Source organism: Saccoglossus kowalevskii, chromosome 12 (assembly GCF_978046115.1).
Source record: "Saccoglossus kowalevskii chromosome 12, keSacKowa6.1, whole genome shotgun sequence".
NCBI lineage: Eukaryota > Metazoa > Hemichordata > Enteropneusta > Harrimaniidae > Saccoglossus > Saccoglossus kowalevskii.
Window position 1 is genome coordinate 27,163,254 of NC_140652.1, and position 16,992 is coordinate 27,180,245.

A 16,992-nucleotide genomic window follows, 5' to 3' on the forward strand; every position below is an offset into this window, starting at 1 on the left:
GATATCTATAACTAGCGAGATCTAAATGCTGAACATAACCGCTAGGAGATTACAGGTTTTGGTCGGTGTGAGTGATGGTTCGCGCGTGTTGTGTGAATATCTATTTACGCTGTGAACATTTGAATAGTGGAAATTATATAAGACATTAGTTGCATAATCGCATATTTGTTTGTAAATTACCCTATACAGTATATGATATCAGTTGCGAACAGCGGAAACGTCCATACTGGCGGGGGTGCGTTAGCCAATAAAATTATGTGTTTTGGTCCTCGAAGTTAATCACAATGAGAACTTTAATCAATGTTTAACTTGATTTAGACAAAACATTACCGGTTTTACAACAAAAATACAGCCTAATATATCAATATTGTATTCAGTTCACATACTGCAATCAACATTATTTATTTGTGCAGTGGTGCAGGTATTATTTGTTACGCTTTACTCGCTTTCTATTACACAATTAATGAATGACACTGAGCCATTATACACACTGATTTCTACGGTACCAGTGAGTACACACTTCAGCATGTGACATAATCCTATTCTTTTGTGTATGTCAGGCAGAAGTAATCATTTCAAAACCTGCAAGAACAGATGTTACGTTAGAGTCGTATTAAAGTATTGAATGGAAAAACGGTGACACAGACACAAACAGAAAACATTATAGTTGCACAAGACATATATTGAATCTATTTCATTACTTTTACACAATATTCAACAGCTTGGATAGAATAGGTTACACATGTTATCGTGTGATATACATTTATACAGAATATATTCACCCACTCTTGTCTCAAGTATTGTAGTGTGTGCTTTAAGTGTTTAATTCGAATGATCAACTGTGTCAGGTAGTGTGTGGAGGTTCGAGTAAATCAATCAATAAACAAGAAAAGTACACACTTTAGACAATCCGAGTAAATCCTACTAGCTTCCCCCCAGTCAATATTAGCAGTTTATCAACAAAGATTGTCTACAACATTGCAAAACAGGTGAAATAGTAATGTAAAACACCATGTATACATGACCTTCTTATACAATATGAACAACCAAAGTAATATTTATCCTTGGACGATTATTGAATTTTAAGAACAATAAAACTTGGGCCCAAAATTCTAAGCACATGAACGAGAGATGATGTACATATCATGTCACACAGAAATGGTGAATAGTAACATATATCTCAATTTTAAGAGTAATAAAGATTGTCCAAACGCATAAATGAGAAATGCACACAACATAGAAACATGCTAAAAAAAGTCACCCCACACAACAAGTACAATGATTCATAGTGAAATTAATCCCTAGAGTATAATTGAATTTTAAGAACAATAAAGATTATCCCCCAAACTCTTAGCACAATATCAATGAAAGAACACACTATTGACTAATGTTATTCTTCCTCAGGATAACAACGATCCTTATTTATTGCCAGAAAATATTTGAATTTTAAGAACAATAAAGATTATCCCCAAAGTTCTGAACAAATGAACACACTATTCACAGCTGCCATTCTTATTTAGTAAGAAACACTATCTATACTAACATTTATTGCCAGGCAATAATTGAATTTTAAGAAATAATAAAGAATAAACCTAATATTCTAAGGACATGAACACACAATGTACAAGCAACGCAATTGTACTGACTATGAAAACACGTCATTCTAATACAGCAAGAACAACGATCAGCACTAACATTTATTGCCATTCAATATTTGAATTTTAAGAATCATGAGCAACAATTTAAACGCATACACGAGAAATGTACACACCATGGACGCAAGTTACACTATTCCGATACAACAAGAACAACTTTAATATTTATTGTCAGTCAATAATGATCGTGCACAATTTCCCAAATTACATGAACGAAAAATATCCACACCATGGACACCATTCTTCTTCGGTTATTCGGTGGTTCTTCAAGTTAACGTTGATTGCCAGACGGAGAATTGTAAACAGAAGAAATCACTTTGTGGTATTGACGGGTAACCCGTCTGACTGCCACACCGTTTTTGCAACAATAAACTCCGAAAACAGCCAGAATCTAGAATCATCGCATACACATTCGCCGAGGTTCGAAAATCGAACACCAGCATGGAAAATGTTTGGCGGTGGACGTCTTTGAAAGTGGTACTACTATAACGCGTCAACCAATCAACGACATAACAGATCGCGTGGTGCCAGATTTGTATTCGTAGAAATAAAACTTTGTGTGGGGTATTGCATGGACACACTTGTACGGCAAGAATAAAGTCATCATTTGTTCACTATTCCAAAAACATGAAAGAAAAATGTGCACATGATGGACACACAGCATTCTTATACAAATTATCAATAGTGAAATGTATTTTAAAAACAACAAAAATGATCTCTGAAATTACAAACGCATTAACGAGAATTGCACACACAATGAACACATGCCATTTCATACAACAAAAAGAAATATCAATGGAAAAAGTTATTGCCTCAAAATAAATGAATTTAGGAGCAGTATACTCTTTGCTGGGAATAAATAGATGTTGAAAGTTCTTTTTTACACGTTTGAAGATTTAGCCAGAACAAATACTTTTTCAAGTAAAAGTTACCGTTACCGTTTACCTCAACAATTCTCACTCGGTTTCCATGGATAACGTGTCAAATCGGCTAGTCTGGTACCTATGTTTACTACGTATATTGTGGTGTTGACAGGGAGCTTCACTGTCGCTAAGAATCATCAACAGAGTAATTGTTTTTGGTTAAATGCGTCACTAGACACGTGCATACTATTCTATTATGATGCCTAAAAACAGCATGTTTTTTTTTTAAATGTTAATGTTAATGTTAATGTTAATGTTCGTAATGAAGAACAGAGAACAAGCTCGCGTCATCTAATGGTAACACTTTCTATATAACATCATTTGCATATGTGCTACCATATCAAGAATAAACACTATAGGTCATAACGTAAGATTTCAGGGATAACGAACCATTTATCTGAAATTTGATTTGTAGCATGTATATGCCAAAGTCAATACTCATTAGTAACAGAGCTCCTACGACAGACACGTCATTAATCAGCTATATCAAACAGCATGACTCATTTTTTTATATAACATTCAATCCTTCACAACAATGAGTGCAGCTTATTTAACAATATCAGGGCTTTCTTACTTACCATTTTAACTGAACTGGCATATAAAATTGATCGTGATGTGACTGTTGAGCCAGCAACTGTAGCACCTTCAGTTTGTCACAGCGAATATGTGTATTAGTGATCCGTTTGAGAGCCTCGCGCGACAGCACTACGTTTTTCATAATTGCGAAATGTTCTCTTAATTTGCACCGACGACAGATGGCACGCCGTAAATGAATAAGTGAATTTCATGCCAAGCACACAACACCTTGATGACATTTGGTGGACAGTCTGTCATCAAACAACTCTTCTGTATAGCTATTGTTTTACTTGTTGTATTTTGTTATCCAGTGTTCAGACTCAGAATGTCAAGAGTTACTGAAACATGGCAAAGACGAAGTCTCCCTCATATACATATAGGCTCAAACAGTGGTTATTACGGGATAAAACACTTCAAGATTTGTTAAAAATATACACATCTTCAGTATTTTTAAACTATGATTACTCAGTTCACTAACAAGTTAGTTCTTATGATAATAAAACAATAGCAAAGCAAATTCAGAAAGTGTAGATTACATAATGTTCGCCATTTTAAAAATGACATACCGAATTGAATTATTACAAAAGTTTTAGTAAATTTCCCAAAGCGTATTGAATACAATGACATTTTGGGATAGCTCATGCACACTTCGTTAGTCCATGCTAAGGATCTGGATTGGGTCTTTAAAAAAACGTCTCAGATTGAACTCATACGCTTAGCACTGGCTCAGATACGTTTTCTGAACAAAAGATACTTTTTGATCTCTTAGCCCGTGGTGTATATATATATATATAGGAAGGTAGTCGATTATTCCAGGTGAGAGTGCTCGATACTAAACGATGAGTTTGTAGAGCAGATTTACATACGTGAACAGAGAAATTAAGACACGACTACATGAGTAAAGTTCACTCTACAGTACTGTTTCGTAAGGTACATGGAGTACCTCACTCATCAGGAGTTAAGACTTTATTAAATAAACCACCGAAACAGACTACGTTATAAGTGCTACAGATTTGCATAACAATGGAGTGTGTTTACGATATTAAAACTAGTTGTTGCATAGCAACGATTTGGCTCTGTGTCTACAGGAAGAAAAAAGCTCATTTCTTTTATTTAAACTACAGTAATGTGGTTGGAAAATTATAATAGATTTCTCTCTAATACATAAGTTGCAACGTTTGCTTGAAGTATTGTATGGTGCAGCACGCGATAACACTCTCCATTTGATGTCGTAATCGATGTTATTGTCTTTTAATGACCAAGCGTATTTACTGAGCTGTGTTGCGTTTCTCAATGATTGGTTGCGTAGCGATGCTGTGTGGTTTCTGTACCGGGTTTTAAATTCATTTCCTGCTAGTCCCACATATGTTTCACACTTGTTGTTGTCTTGCCGTCTGATATTAGCTTGGTAAACCAAGGCCGATTGTAAACAATTTCCGTCTAAGGGGCATTCAGATTTCTTACGGCAGTTACATAATCTGTTGATCTCGGTACTGGGTGTATTGGTGTTGGCCGCTGTAAGCTGTTGTTTGTTTTGATTGCAGATTATTTGCTTCACGTTATTCGTACAACTGTAGCTCAATTTGATGGTGTTACGGCTGAAAATTTTCCTGAGTTTGTTTCCCTGTTGGAAACACTTATCAACCAGGGTGAGGAATCTTCTCCCGACGCTGTTAGTGACATTTTTACTGAAGGGAGGGTTAAACCAGAGGATGTTGTTACGAGGTCTGTTTGTTCTTCTTCTTTCCGTGGGGGGTTCGAATTTGAGGTGATAATCATATTCACTTTGATTTAGAGCTGTCTGGTAAGGTGGCGCGGCTATATATATATATATATATATATATATATATATATATATATATATATATATATATATATATATATATATATATATAATATATAATATATAATATATAATATATATATATAATATATAATATATATACAATCGTGTATTATGAAAGAAACACTGTAAAAGAAAGCCGTCGTCCGTAGTGTGGAATGTCGTTAAGTAATATCACATGTATATTCGTACATAAACAACAAAAATCACGTGAACAAATCACATGTGCTAGATCTCGTTTGGCATGGTCACCGATAGTCACATAACTTCCATGAGCTATTATATACATGACACAACTGACCCAAAAGTTGTTGAACTTGAATTATGGTGGGTCAATTTGGAAAACGACAAAAAACTTCAGAAGAATTTCTGGGCAGACACCAAAATACAAAACACTGTGTGAAATTAGATGAGCTGATAATCTATGACACAAAACAACTGAAATAAAATATTTTATTACTGTGAATGTGTGCTTTTGTTCTTTAAATAAGATAAAAGAATATAATATAAAACGCGGTGAAAGAAAACCAATTGGCAAACAACAACAACCATACAATGAGGACAAAATAGCTAATTGAACAAAGGAGACATTTTTCATGTTGTTAGATGCACTGGTATAGGAAATTTATCACACCGGTGATCATTCTAGTAGCAGAGCAAAGTCTGATTCTGATGACGTCTATGTCACGGGCGTAACTTCCCCACTGACAACAATGTTTGAAACTTAACTTCTACGTCTGCGTATCTTCAAGTTCCCTAATGACAACAATATGATTCTCTTTCCCCATTGTTCATTGAATTCTGCTACGTTCTAAGTAGGGAAATTGCTATTTACTGCTCAATCAAAACAACCATTGAACTGACAATATATTTGAACTATGACCATCCATGACAAAATGAATAGATATCTAAAATTAGAAACTAAGCAATTTGGTTGCTTATGTGAATAAAAGATAAGAACTGTTTTTCTGTAGGAAGGAATATCAGAGCAGCAACGAGTAAGTCGACAAAAACATCGGTTCGATTGGTGCCGAGAGGAGCTGCAGTCAAATGGATTCAGCGATCCGTCCGATCTTACTACTATGATTAAGTCATCACTCTGGACTCGTTTATATTTAGTGATTGTAGCAGTCATGGATGGGATCTACTGTACATTAAAAATAAACCTACTAAGCGTTACATACTGGACTAAATGTATCTCTTCTCTGTGTACGCCTTTACCGCATGGTAACGATTACTGTACGTACCACTATTCTACCAACTTATCAAGGTAATCTACAATGGATGAGTACCCCAAACTCGATAGAAATCTCGACTACACTGAGTACAACAACAACAACAATAGTATGAAATAAGCACTAAGAGTGGGAAATTGCATCCATGAACAGAATTCTTCATCGATGTATTTGTGTCTGTGTACTGTGTACCTAATATTTAATTTTGACCGTGGTGAGTACATGTTCAATCGTCTCACACGAACTGGCGTCACATTAGCGGAAACGGTATGCAGTTTGTAGTCAACCATTAATTTTACTTACTGCCATACTGCCGTTGCTATGATACAACAGAGCATATTAGAGATTATGATATCATGACTTATCGCAAAATAATTACTGACGACGAATATTTTCTATGGCGATTTATTCGATAATCCTTTTTGTGTATTCGACATAGCTTGATGAACAATTATAGTTGATCTGCTGAGTCGAAGCAAAAACGAATTATGTGATTTGGGAGGGGGGGGGGGGGTAAGCGACCAGACCAGACGAAACAACAAGATAATACAACACGATAGCATGTAATTCCAGCATAACTGATTTATTGTGCATACCAAATTTAGCGTGGAAGGGGGGTATGGTTTGGCAATGTGTTCTTTTAGCAAGAACGCACATGGTGTAGGGTTTTAAAATAGAGTGATCCCCCGGGTTTAATGACAGTGATATTTGCAGCTTAACAACAGTGGGATCGGGGGTGGGGCATGTTTTGAGCGAAGAGAAGGAATTTCGGTTTCCAAAAGTAACAAGTAATGAGACCTTCCCAAGATATTTGATAGAGATTACAATTAAACGAGCATCTGTATCTATATTATCTATGACGCGCTATGTTGGATATGGATCCATGGAATGAATTGACATTGATTGTTAAACGCTATTGAGCATAAAATTCACTCTGATCATTTTATTCGAAATCATTTCAAATTTTCGACTGTTGTGTAGCAGCGAACACTGTATTACGGGAGCATAATAGTGTGTATCATTTCGCAAAAGGACATGGACAGACCACGGTAAGACAACCATAATGAATAGTTGACTGATTTATTTTTAGTTCAAAATCAATTAATCAATTATCTAATTATCATGCAAATCTGGTAAATAATATGCATGGATTTCAACCAAAACCTAATCAAATCAAGCACACGAGCAAGCAAGCTAGTAGTCAATACCATTTTGTTTGATAAACCGTTTTCAATCACTCATGAGACATATAAACTATTTTTACGATCCAGACAATGAAGCTGTGATCAACAGTTAGGAAAGTAAAATTATATTTTCATTTCAATATACTAAGCAAACCATGCAGATTTTTGGACAATAATACAAAATAAAAGTCAACGCTCAATCAGTAGATAATCACTTACAACCCGGTGGTGGTGTATGTCAACTACTATAACATAAGCAGAACAAGAATGAACATAATCAACATTGAAAATAATAAAGTACAAGAAATAAAATATGAGTAAGGTGGCAGGAATCACGCCCATCAGTAGGTAAAATGAACAAACCTATAAAGTTATTTCTATAGCCGGTTGCAAACTCAAAGTTAAGTCCATCATCATATAAATATATGCCAAAGTGGATGTGTATCAGTAAATTTGACAAATTCTCAAATCGTCATAACAATGTCAATGAAATTGCGGCATCTGTAATACATAGTAACAGTCGGGTGAGAGATTATACAGTCATCTATTAGCGCCTCTTCTTCGTAATTGAGCACGATGAAACGGATTGCCACTTTACTTTTATCAAGTTTCATATCAGAATGTGAGTTGACGTTATTATGCTTCTCTTTGACAGCAATAACCGATCGTTTCAAGAAGTAGAGTGGGTATGATGTTCTTCGATGTGAGGGCAACATACTGAACCAATCAACCACAAGTACTGCTCCTAGCATAGGGTGGGATATTGCATGCTTTTTATACAACAACGACCCTAGTTCGATGTGCTGATTTCTTTCATTGTTAAAACCCATGAGAACATAATTAATGAAGTCGTCACTTTCCGTTGTGTTAATGCAAACAACTCTACAGCTCAATGGACTCGCATGTTGATTGTTTGTGTTCAGATACAGTAATACCAAATCTGGCTGAATACGCAGCTCTTTCAGTGGATGCAACAGTCCTTTCCAGCCGTGTATAGTTTCTTCCCCATATATATCATTGTATGTATCTAAAAGTGGTTCATGTTCTGAGCTGGTCATTACATCTAAAAATGACTTGTTATTATTTATAGTAGTCGACCACAATACTCCCTCGTCAAATGTTAGCCCACCACGCAGTCTAACATTAGTCTGACATAAACGTTGCAAGGTGTCTTTGATTCTACTGGCTTTGTTTTCATCCGTTTCTCCGACAAGTTGTTTATAATATACAGTGGTGTCATTCCACTTTAGTTGTAATGGAAATGATACCAGATGAGCAGCAACACAACCTACAGAATAACAGTCAGTTATGTAGCTGTATCTCTGCCCCTGACCTGTTGACATTACTATCCCCAAATCACAGTATGATGATCGTTTTGACTGACGATTTGCAATGACGGAATTGTGACTAGGATTTGCATCAATCAGTTCAATGAGAGTGTTATCAACCATATACCGTTTCGATTCCCCTGAATTCGCCTTCACAAGTACGAGTTGCCGACCGACTTTCCACCAGGGATCAATTGCCAATGGCTGGAATCCCATTTCCCTAGTGACACTATCCAACGATAACTCAGAAGAACCAAAGTCTATCAACTTAAAGCGGCACGATTGACGGTGATAGGTTATGTTCTGCATGCATATGTCCATGTGGATCACACTGTGGGCTCTCAGAAAAATAACTGCTTGCATCATCTGTTTCAGGAAGATGGTGATATCAAATATGTGACGTTTCTGGCAATAGCATATATAGAGGTCGCCGCCAGTGTATTCCATTCTGATTTCTTTGACCACTCGAAAATATAAGTCATTCCAGGTAAACTGAGCGTATTTGAGAGTCAACAGGCGCGGTAAATATGCACATGAAGAGTCTCGATCGTTAAGGTATTGCATGATGAATGCTTCTTTTGCCATAGCAGTATATTTCAATGTCATGACGTCATGGCACTCGGCAAGTGAGGTATTTAACATAACCTTGCTTTTCTTCACTAAACACCATTGCTCGATCAGCTCACAGCAACCAAACGCCCCTGACATGATGTGTGAGCCCATTGTACACTATGAATAATGAATGAATGACGGTGTATATGCACGAGTGTTATAAACATTACATATACATGTGTTGATCTGATTTGAATATTTAGTTTGAAATTTTAATAATCCGTCCCTCTTATATATACACACTTAGCATACACAAATTGTTTGTATAGGACGTGGTAAACGAACACAACGCTAGGTCCAGCAACAATAGTTACACAACTATTAATCAGAGAAAGGGAATCACCTCTAACGCTAGATGTACGATGGTCGCACTCGTCTTTCACAAACTTTGTCAATGTATTCATGGTACGCATAATACGATATTACATCAACGATTGTTACCATATAGCTGTATATAACTAACGCTACTCCCGGCTCGTGCTGTTTTACGACTTGAATGGTGAAAGCCGACTTTGTTTCTGTGTACCCTACTCTAATGGAGTCAAACAAAAGCGACCAGAATTTTGCAGACAGCTGATTATTTTATCTCTGTTGGTCGAATTGTGAGTACACTATATAAATTTCGAATGTTATGTACATTTTACCAGATCACAATGTTTTATCACAATACCACACATAATTTATAACTATAAGTTTCAAACTACTATATAGTTATATTGAATAGAATGACACTAAAGCCAGTACTCTCAATCTGAAATCTAACTGCATCAAGCAATTTGGGGTTTAGGGTCGGAGTTCGAGTGATGGTTCTAGTAGTGCTCGCGCTTGGTGTTATTTTTTATACAAGAATATCGATACGTCCTGTAAACATTTTAATAAATAGACGAAATGATATTAATAACCGAGGCATCAATACTATAATGTATACTATACAACTTCTATGGACTGGATACAGCTTTTGGGACTGATGTTGTGCAGCGGAAACGCCCAATCTGGCGAGGGTGTTAGCCGATAATATTATATGTTTTGGACCTTACAGTTCATCACATCACATCACATCACATCACATCACATCAATATCGAGAATTGTAATGAAATGTTTACTACCTGAACCTTATTTTAAACAACTCATCGCATTACAAGAAAATCACAGCATAGTATATCAATATCGTATTCAGTTCACATATTGCAATCGACAGCATTTATGTGTGCAGTTTTTATGTGTTAGTTATGCTCTACACGCTTTCTATTACACACTTAACCAATTAGTCTCAGTCATTAATACACATCGATTGTTACAATATCAGTGAGTACACACACCATAACATAATCACATTCTTTAAAGGCTGCCATGCAGAGGTGGTCATTTCCAAATCTGCGAGAACAAATGTCACGATAGAATCGTTTTAATGTCTTGAATGAAAACAAAAATGGCATAGACACTAAAACAAACAAACATTATTGTCACACAAAATATATACTGAATTAAATCCATTAATTTTACACAATATTCAACAGCTTGGACATAATAAGTTACACATGTTGTCGTGTGATATATATAATGTGCATACAGAATACATTCACCCACCTTTGTCTCAAATACTGTAGTATGTGCTTTATGCGTTTAATTAGATTGATCAATTAAGTCAGCAAGTGTGTTGACGTTCGAGTGAAGCAAGTAATAAACAAACAATAAACTATCTTACCTTCATAAAATAAATATTTTTACCAAGAGTGACGGTAACTTGTCCGGGTTTCTACCTAATTGGATTATGTAGAGGGATTACAAGCAAATGTTCATAACGGAGCATTACAAATTTCTGAACAAGAAACACACCTCAGACACATCTTACCTTCATACAGCAATTCGAACATCGCCCTTTAATATTAGGAGTTGAACAACAAAGATTGTCTCCAATATTGGAAACAAGTGAAATAAAAATGTATAACACCATTAATACATGACCTCCTTATACAATACAATCAACCGTTCACGGTAATATTTATCCATAGACAATAATTTAATTTTAAGAACAATAAAGATTATTCCCAAAATACCAAGTATTTAAAGGAGAAAAGTGTACATCTTAATACCAAAAGAACAAAGATCAATAGTATCATATATCGCAATTAGATATTGAATTTTAATAATAAAGATAATGGACAGTAATTCAAACGCAAAGAAATGAAAAACATACACAACATATACACATGCTTTTCCTATACAACATGAAATGCATGGACACGTGTCATTCCTACACAGTACGACGAACGATACATGAAATTGATCGCCATGCAATAATTGAATTTTAAGAACAATAAAGTTTATCCCCTAAATTACACCATCAAGAAAGGACACAAAATTGTGAAATGCCATTCTTACACATTAAGAGCAGCGATCCATATTGCCATTTATTGTCAGACAATAATTGGATTTTAAGAACAATAAAGATTATTGACACAAAACAGATTATCAAGAAACGAACACAGCATTGACACATGCCATTCTCACATATTGATAAATATATTCATATTGACATTTATCGTCAGACAATAAATTTTATTTTATAAATAATAAAGAATAATCACAATATTCCAAGCACATGAACAAGAAATGTACAGACATGGAGGCATATTATTCTATTCCCATATGACATGAACAAAACTATGATTGGTAACATTTATTGCCAGTCAATAATGATCATGCACAATTTCTAAAACACGTGGACGGGAAATTTTCCCACCATTTTAGTTCCCAGAGATCCTTGCGGCCAGAACATAGGAAGTATCTCTGCCACCACACATCACCATTTTGTGGTGAGACGACACAAGACTTTTACTATGCGTATTCTCGGCGAGTTTTTGTTTTTAGAGGATTCTCGTGTTGATTTCTTCTTTCAGGTAAAAACGTAAAATATGTTTTTGTTACTCGGTTCTTCAAGCTGGCCGTCTTGTTGATTCCCAAGCGGATATTGTAAACAAATGAAAGCTCTTCGTGGTATTTACGGGTAAATCGTCCTGCTGCCTCTCCGTTCACAAAAATGAGCTTCTCACTTCGAAAACAGCCAGAATCTACTAACATCACGTACGCTTTGGGTGGGCGTCTTTGAACGTAGTGCCACTGTGAGGAGTAGACTACTCAACGACAAGCATGGGATTGCATGGTGGCAGTTATATATTCTTGGAAATAGAACTCTTCGCGGGGGATTGCATGGTCTCATGCCATTCCTGTACGACAAGAATAACACACAATAGCAACATATAGTGAAAGTAATGATTTGCAGTGATATAGTGCATGTTCTCTATTCAAAACACATTAACGAGAAATATACACACAATGAGCACATGGCATCCTTACACAGCAAGAAAAATGGTCTATAGTAAAATGTGTTCCCCGATAATAAATGTATTTTAAGAACAATAAATATAATAAGCACATAACAGGAAATGAATACAACATTAAAACATGTTATTTGAATAAAAAGAAACAATCAATGATGTTTTCTCATTGCCACAAAATACTACACAAAATATAACAAGGATGACAACCAATATTAAATAATTCCACAGGTCAATAATTGAATTACAAATATAATAAAGAACATGTAAAATATACCAAGTAAAAGAATCAGAAATGTGCACACTTTTAAAACGTGGTATCTGAACAAAAAATGTGCACTTGATGAACACATGCAATCATTGTACAACAGAATGAACGATTCATAGTTGAATGTAACGCTGGTAAATTATTGCATTTTAAGAATAATACCAATCATGCACAATATTACAAAACACATGATCGAGAAATACATCGTCCTTCAGTAATTGAATTTCAAGGATAACAAAAATCACGCAAAGCACATGAACGATAAATGCAATGCAATGCACACATGCCATCCTTACCCAGCAATAGTAACTTTTATCGCAAGTAAATAATTGTGACCCCTAGCATGCCGCCAAGTAAAGACTAACCGCAGCTCGTGTCTATAGCTGCTTAGTCTGTATGGTAAAGACGTGTGCCACATGGCCTGCTTTACACAGTGTTTGATACACATTATAGCATGGATCAAGGCGTAAAAACTAGGTCAAGTACTTCCAAAAAGCCGACAGAATTATCTGGTAAGCCTCCAAAGGTATAATAATAAAGGACCAATGTACATCCATGATGGCTTCACCAGCGCTATACAACATGCCTCTTTTCCGGGGTGTCACTATATAGGCCGTTACTACCCCATGTGCGTTCCAAATTCAACGGGGAAAGGGGATGATTTTCACCTTCTAAAGCGGGCCCGCGCGGGAGGCAAATAGGTCCCTTTTAAAATGCTAATGTCTGCAATAGGTCCCTAGGAATAACTCACAGGGTTGCTGCGCCCGCCTTAGGTCCCCTCTTGCAACAATACACCACTCCAATACCACGACCAGGGCCCAATGCCTTCCCGAATCATGTCAATAGTTCTCATCTTTCTTCACAACGAATGACATCAACAGGAGTTGCGTACACAGCAACCATAAGTAGCATGGTTTGAGTTGATCACACTCCACTTGAGTGAAAAAAAATACCGGCAGAGTATGCTCGCAATAGGGGGTAGGATGTTGTCAATATATGTCTGCAATAGGGGTGTTTTTCTTCAATATGTCTGCTCTAGGGGTACAAATTTACATTGCGTTCGCAATAGGGGGTATGGTTTGCCAAGTGCTGCCAACCCGAGGGATCTATTATTTTTTAGCAAGAACGCATATGGTGTAAGGTTTCAATATTGAGCTTCTCTTTTACTGGGGATTCTCTTTCGAGCACACCAAACCATGCACTTCCAGCTAAATTAAACAACTTGTCCGAAGACGAAAAGTTGAAATTTATTATACGAATATTATAGCATGGAAACGAATATCGACGACGAGCGTATTTCAGAGCTGGAGTCGGGCTCCAAAACGTCACAGTCCATCACCGAAGCCCTGGTAAATAACGATATCTGGTGATGTATACGCTTAGATGATAATCCTTTTCTGTTTTCAACACAGCTTGATGGGAAATTGTAACACATTGCTGAATGCAATTTGAGCTAGGGGGTCACATTAAGACAAGTTCCTTAATGTTTGATAGAAACTACATTTAAATAAACCTGTACCCATAATTGGCTAAACTGTAAAGCTTGGCATACATCATACTAGGCGTTGTGTTGGATATGAGCATAGAATTGATCTCAAATTCATTATAGTAATTTTGGCAAAATATAAATTGACAATCAATCAATCAAGCAGGCAATCAATCAAGTAATCAAGTATTCATTTCTGATTGTTTTGACCACTCCTTAGCAACAGACGCGGTAAATATACACTTGAAAAGTCTCATTCATTATAGGATATTACATGGTGCGTGTTTCGTTTGTCATATACCAGTGTATTTCAATGTTATGTAGTCATGGAACTCGGTAAGTGTGGTATCTACCATAACCTTGCTAATCCTCACTAAAATCATTGCCCAATCAGCTCACAGCGACCAAACGCCCCCGTGATGATGTTTATACCAATTTTATATTAAAACAACAGAGAGATGACAATGTACACGCACGCGCGATGATTACGATAACACATGTGTTGATATGATTTAAATATTGAGTTTCAAATTTGAATAATCCGTTCTTCTTATATATATTCACTATTTTAGTAAACACGTATTGTTTGTGTCAGACGTGTTACCAAGATGACCGGTGGTAGACGACCACAAAACAAGGTCTAGCGACAATAGTTACATAACTAGTGAGAAAGGGAGTTGCTACTAATGCTTGATGTACGACAATCGCACTCGCATTCACAAACGACGTATATAGGCAACAGCAACCGAAGAGTGCATACTCGCATGGAACGGTACACCAACACTGAAGATGGGTTTCCCGATGTCATCCTGAATGTTGAAGATTGTCAATGTATTTACGGTACGCATAATACGATACTATTATTGTTGCCATGCAAAAGTATATAACTAACGCTACTTCAGACTCGTGCTGTTAAAATGTTGATACACACTACTACTTGAATGTTGAACGCCGACTATGATGTTGTGCCTACTTAATCCAATGGAATCAAAACAAAAGCGACAGTAATCTGGCAAACAGCTGTTCAATGATTTCATATCCGACTCACTGAAACATCTGTGGCTCACAGGAACAGCATTTTTATTTAAAATGCCCCTATAGGGAATATGACAAAAACGTTATAGACTGATTATGGTTTTTTGTGATCCTCGGTCGTATGACTAACGCATCGTCGCAGGCACGCGCGCTTCCACTGTACGACTTTGGGCCTTGAAAGTTCATAACAAATATATATTCCGGTTTTTTGCAATTCATCACAATCTGAACATCTATATCGAGAATTGTAATCATTTTTTTCAATACATGAACCTTATTTTAGACACATTGCCGGTTTTACAACAACAAAAATATAGCGTAGTATATCAATATCGTGTTCTGTTCACATATTGAAATCAAAATTAACTCTTTGTGCAGTTATTCGTGCGCGTATTATATGTTAGTTACACTGTACTTTCCTACGCCTGTTTACAACTTGACGACACAGCCATTAATCCACCGATTGTTCCGGTACGAGTGAGTACACACATTAATACATTCTTTGTTGTATGTAATCATTTCAAAACCTGTAGGAACAGTTGTCACGATAGAGTCGTAGTAAAGCCTAGAATAAAGAAAAAGTGGCATGGACACTAACAAAACGAAAACATTATTGTCGCACAAAATACATACTGAATAAAATCCAATAATTGTACACAATATTCAACAGCTTGGAGAGAATATGCGACAAATGTTATCATGTGATATAAATAAAGTTGTATACAGAATACATTCACCCACCTTTGTCTCAAATGCTACATCATGTGATTTATGCGTTCAATTAGACTGATTAATTCAGTCAGGTAGTGTGTGGAGGGGAGCAATTAATAAACAATCAATACACTGTCTTACCTTCTTAAAATAAATAACATAAACGGCACTAATTCCTTAACAACATGCTTACCAAGAGTGATGATGATATACATTATGTCCAGGGATTACAAGCAAATGTTCATAACACAGCACTCAAAAATCATGAACAAGAAATATACACACACACGTCTTACTCAGCAACTCATAATAGCATGTATCGCCCGTCAATATTAGGAATATAACAACAAAGATTGTCTCCATAATTGCAAACAAGTAAAATCGAAATCAACACCATGAATACATGTATACATACTTATACAATATGACCAACTATTCACAGTAATATTTATCTCCAGACAATAATTGAATTTTAAGAAAAATAAAGATTATCCCTAAAATTCATAGGACATAGAAATGTGTACACCATGGACATATGCCATCGTTATACAGCAAATACAACAATTCAAAGTGATTTTTATTGCCAGACAAAAATTAAATTTAAGGGTAATAAAGTTAATGTACAGTGTTCCAAACAAACGAACAGTAAATGTGCACCCCGTGGATACATGCCATTTGTTTTGAACTTGAACAACTATCCATAATATCCTTTATTGCCATTGAACAATAAAATAAGAAATGAATGAAAGAGATGCATAATAAAGCAAACACATGAAACAAACACCACACGGACGTGT